Below are 10,844 nucleotides of genomic sequence, written 5' to 3'. Positions count from 1 at the left end.
AAATTCCAGAAGTTGTTTCTTTTTAGTGGGAAGAATAAATTATGTCATCGAAAGGGGGACTGTAAAACCTGCACACAATGATTGTTTGCTTAATGGGCAATTATATAATTTCTATTGCCAATAAACTTGTAAGCGCTATAAATTCCGATTAAGTCGTAAACGTTTAGGTATTTTGAGTCTTATTTGCATGAAAATGTGCACTTTTTCCATTTTTAAATGGAGATTTTGCTAAAGTGCCAATATAAGCCCATTAGGCTTTTAACGAGCCTCACTTGACCTAAATTCCCACACATATCATAAACATAGCAAATATCTCAGCAATGTGTCTGTTGATCAGTGATCATAGAATGATTACCATAATGACGCGATGGGGAAATGTCATGATTTTCCTGGGTCCTGCACTAATGCCTTGCACTCTGAACTACCAGCCGAATTCGAATCATTCGCTTTCGCCCAAAAACTAAACAACGGGGAAAAAAAAGAAAATTTAAGCCTGAAAGCCACTCCCCCCACATCAATGCTCCAAGTTTGGGTAGCATTCATAGACATTTTCAATTTCAAAGTACTCGTACTGGAGGCACCACTTCATGGTGACGACGAACCGCCGTTGAAACCCCCTGAAACCCATGAAACCCATGAAACCTCGATGAAACCTCGGCGACGACGCAGAACAGACGCCAGACAGTTGGATTTCACACACAGGCCCACTCGAGAGTCGCCCGTTGAGGAGGCTGGCTCCTTTTTTCGGCTGCGGCTGCTGTTGCCGAGATCTTTTGGTGATATCCAACAAATATTGTAAGTAGAATGGCCAACAAAATAACCAACAAAAAAAAATAAGGAAAAATACAAAGCAAACAAAAAGGCGAGAGAGCAGTGAAAAACCTAAGCTAAACGGAACGGAACGGAACGCTGACGATGTAGACGCCGCAGCTGGCGCGATTGAATGACTCCTCGTCGTCGTCCGTTGTCGGTTGTCTGAGATACTGACTGGCTATGTGACTGGCTAGCTGGATATGGAAGAAGGCACTTGGAGAAAGAGTCATCCCAATAGGAGCTTATATACAAAAAAGTACTCTCTACTGAACATATATGAGCATTTTCAAAGTACATAACTAAGGTATTTATTCTTGTGCGCTAAAAAGAATCATATCTATATATCTTTCGAATCTCAAATATGTTATATTTAGCATGTAAGTTAGGTTCTTTAAATTCAACGTACGTATTTTTCACATGTTCTATAAATTTCTCACCGTGTACAAGTGAAGCTACAGATGGAGACCTGGGACTGGACGACGACGACACACTTCCAGGCGACGACGTCGGCCAACAGCAGCATTCTCAGAAATATTGGTGTAGGTCACAGTCGCAGATAACATATGGCACTGGGGCGAGGGGTTAGTTGCCACGGTGGGGAGGGGGAGGGTGTGTGCCGCAGTCCTGGCCTCATTGTATGCAAATGTGCCACGATCACCACCCGCCCAGGCCGATTCGATGATCCTCCCGTCCGATGCTCCCCAAATCCATCGGCCACTACTGCTCTTCATGGGTGCCAGAATCGTTTTGTGTGCAAGTTACTCGAATTCGAATTCGCGTTCGCGTTTTCTGTATTTCAGCTTTGGCTGTTTTATTTTTTATACGATTTTTTTGAGTTGTGCGATTTTTGGCATTTTTGCATTTCCTTTGTCCTAGCCAGGGATGCTTATGTAAGCGACAACGGCCGAGGAGACGACGACTCCTGGCTGAGGCTGCAGGAGCAGCACGAGGACTGTTACACATTTCCCCTAAGGCCTTAATATTACCAAATCAAATCGAAAGTTTTAAAAGGTATATACTTTATGAAAAGTGTTTAAAAGATTGTAATAGATTCCCTGTTTTCATTTTGCATGGGAAGATATATGCATTAATCAATTGAACTATTTCTTTTTTCTAAATAACTCTTCATTCTTTAAACATATTTTTAAAGCATGCGCTCCAGCTCCATTTGAAATACGAACTCTTTTATTTAAAAGAAGAATAAGAATGTAAAAAATCTTGGTTGAATTATATTAACTTAGTTACCCGAATATGAAGAGTATTTCAAAAGGTAAACAACGCAAAGAAATTTATAAATAAACGTCGACGACAATGGGAATGCTGAGCGCACAAAACCAAACATTTCAACAGGAACAACATGTAATTTTTTTACCGGCCGACCTCCTCCAGCTCCTCCAAACTCCTCCAGCTCTTTAAGCCTCCCACAATCCTGGCCATATGCAATGCCTTGGCCGGGGTCACGACACTTTTTGTGGCAGCAGCAGCAGCAGCAGCAACATAAACAGTCGCAGGAGCTCAGCGACCGAGTCAAATAGTGGGAGAAGTATGGCAAAAAGTCCCTCCCGAAGTCCCCAGGCTTTTGGCTTATTGTCTTGGGCCAAAACAGTTGGCCCGGCTGGATAGCTTGGACAATTCGAAGACCCTGGAACTGAACCCGAACCCGAACCCAAGCCCAGTCCAAGTCGCAGTCCCAATCCAAAAACTCAAAAGCCAAAAGCAAACCCGAGGCGACTGCCTGGCGTCAAGAGAATGCGTCGAGCTTGTTGCCTTTTGGCTTTGATTTCGCATTGTGGAACTTTTCCTAGGAAAAAATGTTACATGAAATTAATAAATAGGCAAATAAATGTTAAACAGCTGCTGTTTTGTACGTGTTCTGTTGCACGCGCACGGTAGCCATTGTGCTGCACACAGGGTGGTGCCCATAGTGGTGCTGGTGGTTCAGGCTGTGGTGCTGCTGATTTTGGTGGCGATGATGTTGCCCCAGGTATTTGCATAACACCAAGGCGAGCTTAAGGATTTCCAAGCCCGAGGCCTTCAAAGATCCATTTTCTATGGATCTTTCCCAGGCCCTAACCATTTACTTTCTGCAAACTTGAAACCACCTACTAAGCAGGCCCTCGAGGAGATTTCGGTGATTTCGCTGCTTTCGCTCTGCCACTGCATGCCAAATCATTTTTATGCAGTTCACAGCAATTGCCAGCGTAACTAATGCCCCAGCTCTTAAAAGCCAAATATATTCCACTCCGCCCTCACCAAGAGCTATGGATGAAAGTCGTAACTAAATGAAAAAGCCGGGGAGAATAGTTGACCATTAGGATGGCCTACAAGTTAAACGCCAAGCTATAAACCTGAAATACATTTTTATTTGTTACAAAAATTTAAGCCACAGTGGAACTTCAATTTAAGCCATTCACTGCACACTCTTACCATCGTTTGAATTTCAAATGTTAGGAGTGCTATATTAATATGTAAGCCGCGCCAAAACCGAACAGCAAACATAATAATTCGTCTATAATTTATACACAATTGTGGGTAAAATGTGTACAAGCATAATTTACACATAAACAAGCCACAAATCCAATCATCCATTGCACCTAACAAGGCATAGAAGGGGAAAAAGAAGAAGCAGCAGTAGGAAAACCAGCTAGAAAAGAAGAGGACCAGGTGACTAAGAAATTGATCAACGCTGTGGCGGGACATAAACTAAAAGCTTATTTAACATTAATTTCGCCACGAAAATCACAGAGCAATTTTAAACATCGGTTACATGGACTTGTTGGCGCGCAAGGAGGGACTTTGGTTTTTCCGGGGGGATTCCGACGATCCGTTGGAAGCTGCAGTCAACATGCGAAGCTCTGTTTTTCCCCATTCCCCACACACCTGCCCATCGGAGTCCAGTGTAATCTAAGCTGCCATTAAACAAAATACAAGAAAAAACTTACGAAAACATATGCTACATATTACCTCTGCGGGAAGGTGATGCATCTGGAGATGGGGCGAGGTGACGGAAGTAAAGAAGCGAACTGCACCATGGGCTAAATAGTTCTCAAAGTGAGTAATATTTCAAAAAAAGTTGAAAGTAAGAGAAGTGAGGGAATTGTTATTTTCTTCTTTAAACATTATTATGAAAGTTCTTGCATTGCTTTTAATCCCTAAAATTTTTGACCGTTAACACCCATTGTTCATCGACCTGCCCGTGCTGTTTGGAGTTCGGCTCTGTGGCAGACAGCCGGGCCAGCCTTTAGTGGGAGACCCGTGCGCCGCAGAAACATCTCTCCACGCTGAGCAATTGCACCTGCCTGGGCCAGATCTCCTCTCCTTGAAGCCACTATGCTCTGCTCTGGTTTGGTTTTGGTTTTAGTTTTGGATTTGGCTGGCTTTTGGGGCCGCTCCAGTGGGATGGCTATGGAAGATGGCTGGCAAGCGTACCCCGGCAAGCGAGCTACAAAGATTTAGAGCGACATTAGAGCAGTCAATCCATCATGACTGAACATTACCATAAATTACACAGAAATAATTGATTATTACGAGAAGACGGAGCCGAAAGACGGGGCCAACTTTTGCACATGCAACGGCTCCCACCGCAGCCACTCTATTCGCATGTGTGTGTGTTGAGTGTGTGTGTGTGTGGCTTCCCTGTCCGTGTTAGCCATTACACTGGGCCAGACCTCGACTGGGGATCTTTCGGTGCTCTACGCAGTTCGGCCAGCGAACCGATTTAGTTTAAATTACGCTGGGAAGATGCGCGGCGACCTGGTCAACGAAAAGGTAACTCCCCAGTCAAGTCCTCCACTCAGTGGCAAATTAGCGAACTCTGGAGAGGGCTAAAATTCCTGAGCCTGCACCGAAAAAAATAGGTCAAAGTGCAATCCGTGTTTATATAAAGAAATATTATATTTCATCTAGTATTTAAGACTCCTTACTGATCAATTTAGTATTCCTATTATTTATAGTAATAATTCCAGATGGATCGTAAAATTTCATAGGGGATACGTATATATATTTTCTAATATCACCAAAAACATATTTTCTTTTCTTTCTGTGTAGCTGAAGCTGCAATTCTTTCCACAGTCTACTAAGCACTTTGAACTCGCAGAAATTGCAGTCAACATGGAAGGTTTTTCAGACTTATTACGCTCGCTGAATAATTGCAGAATGAAAGCGCTTTAGACGTCGAAATTTAATCAAAGTAAACAAGCAAATATTTGCCAATACTTCAACTGAAGTGATCTATCAGCTGAAATAGAGAAAAAAAAATGTTAGCATTACCGTTTGCCAGCTTAGTTACTTTATGTTTGGCGGCCTAGACAAATTACCAGCTATTTGCTTGATGTTTAAATGAAGTCGAGCTTGCGGGAGTTTCAAATTTAAATGGTACGCCTTTTGGAAATGGGATTTGTGCAAAGTCAATAAAATGTTAACAACGCTATTAAAATATTAACAATTTATTGGGCTTGCCCGGAAAATAACAATAAATATTTCCCTTTTAAGCCTTTTCTAAAACCCAACAGCAACACAAGGTGATTAACCACAAAGTGAAATTTTCCAATTTATACGGACGCCAATGCCAAAGCTTTTTGTGTTGGGCCGCCTTATAAATAGCCATTTTATAATGAGCTTAACAACCGTATGCAAAATAAACCGATGGTATCTGCAAATGAAATCGGAAAAACAAAAATAGAGATACAGATACGAGGACCATTGACGAAGCTACGATGAATCTTTGAATGATTGCGAAACGGCGATAATAGGAGTAAAAGGAAAAGGATATTCGGTCTGTCGACTTGTCAATCTGCGATCGCATTGACACTTGAAGTTTATTATCCGCTGACATTTCAATTCTGATTGAAAATGGTATTCGGACGAGTATGCGGATGGTTGGAAAACAAAAGCCCAACTTTCGATGGGAATCTGCTTCGCCCGATGGCTGATATTGATTGATCGTTGATTTTTTATTGAGTGATTGATACAAAAGAGAAATATAAGTGAGCCAAGCCAAAACAATCGTTTCAATTACAATGGCCCCAACTGTAGAAACTGGATATGTAATTCGAAGAAGTTCAAAGCCCCATCTAGATGAAGCAGCGCCCTCAAAAATATTATTAGGCAATGAAATATGGATTTTCCAAGGTGTTTGCACGCTCGGCTTCAAATCGACTCTGACTTCAACTTTGTCTGGAGTTCAACTTTGGCTCTCCTTCAGCTAAACAAAAAACGTAATGTTCGCCTGCCGTTTCTCGGCTTCTTATCAAGATGCTTTCAATGTTTCGTTTAGGATTTTCATTTGTAGCATTTAGCTGCTCTATAAAGAAAAAAGCCCAGGCGACTCCTCTTCTGGCAATGTCAGTGCTATATGCCTGTGCCCATAAAAATATATATACTACTTGTGGCCCGCTTTAGCCGACACTCGTAAATTACAATAAATTATGTTGAAACTGATTATTCCATACAATTTATGGGGCCCTTTTAAGTGGGCGTGTGCACTTTTATTTTATTGTGAATGATGATGTAAATGATGCTGGCATCGAACTAAGCTAAAACTTTGGATGGTTGGAAGTACGTTGGAGTGAGCTCGGGTCAAATTGTTTTCGGGTGGCTGATGGGTTAATGAGGTTCAAGTTCTTGTTGAGCGGCCAAGTGCACGTAATGGCTCCTAAGATTGTGCAGCAAAAGAAGCTGATTTTGATGTTTTTTTTTCGCTTCGTTTTTTGCGTGTTTTTTTTTTTTTTGCCAAATTTGTGAATGCACTTTTGGCGAAGGGAATTGTTGTGGGAGTGTGTTAACTGCGGCAACAACGAGCTCAGCCTATCAAGGGCCTCAAATCAGCGACTGAGCCAACAACATTCGACTTATAAAACACACACATCATCCCCACCCCCATTATCATCATCGGCGGGAGCCGAAGGATCGGGAATAGCCTTGGCAGCGGCGTAGCAAAAAATTTAATTAAGAAAATCAAGTCACAGGCCCAAAAAAAAAAACGAAAAAAAAAGCTTAAGTAAAGTAAAGCTGCGTTGCGACAACAACAGCGAAGACGCGCTCCAGCTTTCATATCTGATTGAAAAGCGCAAAGAGCAAGGAGGAGACCCGCAGACACAGCCAGCCAGGCACAAAAAATCGAGGGGAACAGCAAAACTGAGCTGAAAACGAGTGCAGCGAAAAATTTGATGCGATTTGGATCAGTGCGACACAATGAGGAGGCCAATGAGGTAGGGACCACCAAAAGAGGCAGGAGGCACAGGGCCATGTAGCGCAGGCATCCCATTTTTTTTTCCTCCACGCAGAAAAATCAGATCATTGGCCAATTGACACTAGCAGATCTACATAAATATATAAAGAAGTACTTCTACATACATAAATATGTGAACAATACTGTGCAATAAAGTACCTACAGCCATACCCATCAACTAGTTTGGTAACTAAACTTATTAAAGGTACTCAGAAAAATATGTGTGCTGTTGTGAATTAAACAAATACTTTCAAGAACTAAAATCTTTTTTAAAGAAAAAAACACTACCACAATTTTAAAGATGTAATTTCTCTTAGTGTCGCTTGGCTGTTGTTTGGTTTTGTCAACGAACGGATTTCAATGATTATTCATTGGGCATGGCAGCCGCAAGCCCGCACACAAGCACACTTGTCTGTGGCAAACAATTTCAGCAATTAGAATATCAAGCTATGCAGATCTTTTTCTGTTGTCTCAGCGATCCGCGGGCGATGCCAGCAATTGACATTGGCTCAAAGGAGATCAAATCGCGCTTGCACACCCAGCCGCAACGAAGATCTGTGTGGCGCTTTAATGACATTTCTGGGGAACAACAGCAACAACAAAAGCAACAGCAACAGCGGCAACGACAACCCCAAGCTGCCCCACCCCCTGCCGCCCCCCTTTCGACTCCAATTTAGCCTGTGTGTGGCAGGCCGAAACGAAAGACTTAGGACACAAACTTGCAAATTAAAGAACATTAATTTTCGCCCAACTCGCGCACAGAGTGCAACAGAGAGATCCTCAACCGAAAACCAGACCGGGAGTTCTACCATTCCGCAGCTCCTTCAGCTGATTGATTACACCGGCCAGCAGGGCACAAAAAAGCCAGTCTGCTCTACAGCCTTTTGGCCTGGGAAAAAATCATAATAATAATGATACATAATAAAAATGGAAAACTTCTAGACGCCATATAAATCAGAGCAAATATGAATTGCTGTTTGTGTCTGACTCTACTGACTGTTTATTTGTTTGTTACTCGCTTTTTGTTCTTTTCACTGCAGTGGTTGTTGTTTCTGTTGGTGCCGGAGTACTCGAGGCTTTTGTCAATTGCTATGGCACAGTGGTCGGAGACTTGGAAATGAGAGAAAGTTTACTGAATTTATTATATATTTTGATTGGAATTTGTGTATTATTCAATAAAATATAAAATATCTAGATGTTATCCTTGTTGCGCACTTTAGGGTACAACTTCGACCAGCTGCTAATAATAATAAAAGACATCGAACTGATCTTATTGAGATGAGAAAGGTTTTAATTATGTGACCCACTGTATTCAATTGAACTGCCTGCATTTCGGCATTGTTCCGCAGCCCTGCTCTTGTAATTCCGTCTGGCTCCTTGCGAGCTTTTGTGATCGCTGCTGCAGTTGCAGTTGCACTGGGAGTCGATTCAGCATCGCTCCTCATATTGCACACGATGCGGAGAGATCCGAGACACAAGGCTCAAGCCCCGAGACCAGACCGACCAAGCCAGACTCAGTTGTCGCCGTTTTGGCCCATTGTCTGTGTGGGAAAAAGCGCGCAACTCTACTGGCTGGCCAAAAAAAAAAAAACAAAAAACAAAAAAAAAAAACAAATAAAAGGAAAACCAAAGAGACAATGTATGCTAACCGATAGTTTTCAATGCCAAATGGTTTATGCATTCGACTGCTCATGGCAATCATAAAGCGAAAATACTTTGGCCGGACAATGCTTAAACGCCGCATAAATTCACTTTAAGCATCTCCCGGGAATCGGATAAGCATATGCGGCCAGTTTAACCCACATCTTGGAGTCCGATTTGCCCCGACTCCGGCTCTGGCTTCGACAGCAAGTCCATTGGTGCCAATCATTATATTTTAACAGCTTGTTTGCTCGCTTGTTTTACAAATTGAAATCGCCAACGAAAATGTTACAATAAATTTAAATAAACACAAGCATTTTGCCGACAACAGCGATTGGGGAATACTTGGTGCCGTTTGTTGCGCCTGCCGTCCGTCCTGCCTGCCTGGTTTTATTTCACTCGATACAGACCGCTGTATCCCGAACCTAATCGCTGCGTTTAATTTACTTAAATTATACTAATGATCTTCAGCTGCCCCGGGTCCCAAGAGCAGAGCAGAGTCTCCGCCGCAGTCGCAGCCTCTCGAGGCAAGTCGGAGTCATTTGTTTTGGCTCGTTTATGGGGGAAGGCGGCTCAATTGATTTGGCCAAAGCAGCCGCCAAAGAGAGCCGACAACCGGAGACCGGAGTAACCGAGAGATGTCCAGGTCCCAGTACCAAAGACCAATCCGATCCCCGGCTAGTGCGAATCCGAGTGTTGCGAGTGTCGCTAGATATGGCCTGACATTTAGATGAAGTGTCTGTGAATCTGAGCCGAGTCGGCGGCCCCTCGATTTCCAGCTGCGTTGGCTCGGCCAAGCTGCTCTTTTGGCCATCTAAATGTCGTCGTGTAATTCCATTCATAAACAAAACTTTAATTTTATTGGGCACTGTAACAAAAAAAGGCATACCAAATAATGCTAATTTATAATAAAACTTTAATTATAATTGTAAATGACTATCAATTGTTAAATGTCATAAAGTTTTATTTGTATAGCCAATTTTTCTAAAATTTTAATCTTGCTTACTGTGCAACTTCAAGTTGACATAGTCTGACTCTTGGGCAATGTGAAGGCGTTGGCTTCGTTTGGATGCCAGTTGGATGCAGCCGGCTGCTGCATCAAAAACGATTATCATAGACCTCGAAATGGCTCAATTAGTTCTCATGGAGCCCCGAGAATTGAGAATTGAGCAGCCTGCGGCTTCTCTGTGCGAAAGTTTATTGATTGGCATTGCATACCTGTTGAGTTGTAGTTTCTGCATAGCTCAAAGTTGTTTTGTGCCAGAGAAACTTTTTGTGCATTTTTTCGGTGTTTAGGATTGAGCACATAAGGAGCATATTCCCCCACTCACTTTCAACATTCCGAGGACACTAAAATCCAAGTCCATGGGAGCCAAGTATGCCACCTAAGCATGCCATTGACACCCATGCGATTGTTGTTAATTAATTAAAAAGAAACACTCATAGGCGATTGCGTTGACAAGATAAAATGGTCGAGCCACACAGATGCAGGCAAATAAAATAATATACATAAAAATGGCAAATGCTCGACTCCAAGCCGAATGCAATAAATTGTGACAAAAAAAAAGCTGGCTTCAAAATCTATATATTGGCTGCAGCTTCAAGGTGCGACATTGACCCTGGTGCCACTATATTTGCTTTTGTGTTTCTCTACTACGGCTGTGTGTGGTACAAATCTAAAGAAACAAAGCTGAAAAAATAAAAAAAATTATAACGTTATCGGGGCAACTACAATAAAGCATTGCATTTAAAAGTGCATAAAATGTTTATTTGAGTTGGAGTTTTCGGTTTTCCACGCCACGACAAATGAACTACACTGAACTACACAATTTTAAAGCTGCAAATATAAATCGCTAAAACGTTATCGAATCTAATGGTAAATTTTGTATGATTTTCAGTTGTTCTTCTTTTCCTTTTAAAGCCCCCAATTTCACTAGTTAAATAGTATTTAAAGCTTTATGTTAACACTAAGCACTGTTTCTAAGTAAAAATTAAATTTACTTTTCATAAAAATGGTGTCTGTATTAAATGCATAACTTTTACTTTGCTGTCCACTGCAATTAGGCAGTCAGGGCCCAACTTAACCTTGCTAAAGCAGTTATTCTTGCCGTTGCAGTTGCATTTGTACGTTGCTGCTGTTGTTGTTGCAGCTGCAGGCAAT

The 10,844-nt window shown here is 42.0% G+C and overlaps 1 long non-coding RNA gene across 1 annotated transcript; it reads left to right on the top strand.

Moving 5' to 3' along the window:
- Positions 1–5,013: 5,013 nt before the first annotated feature.
- On the top strand, positions 5,014–6,214 carry lncRNA:CR44950 (long non-coding RNA:CR44950). Its single transcript, NR_125265.1, has 2 exons — positions 5,014–5,187; positions 5,325–6,214. It is a non-coding gene; the product is annotated as a long non-coding RNA:CR44950 (long non-coding RNA).
- The last annotated feature ends 4,630 nt before the right edge of the window (positions 6,215–10,844 follow it).

This window comes from Drosophila melanogaster, chromosome 3R, assembly GCF_000001215.4.
Source record: "Drosophila melanogaster chromosome 3R".
Classification (NCBI taxonomy): domain Eukaryota; kingdom Metazoa; phylum Arthropoda; class Insecta; order Diptera; family Drosophilidae; genus Drosophila; species Drosophila melanogaster.
This window is presented reverse-complemented; position numbering and strand designations above follow the sequence as displayed.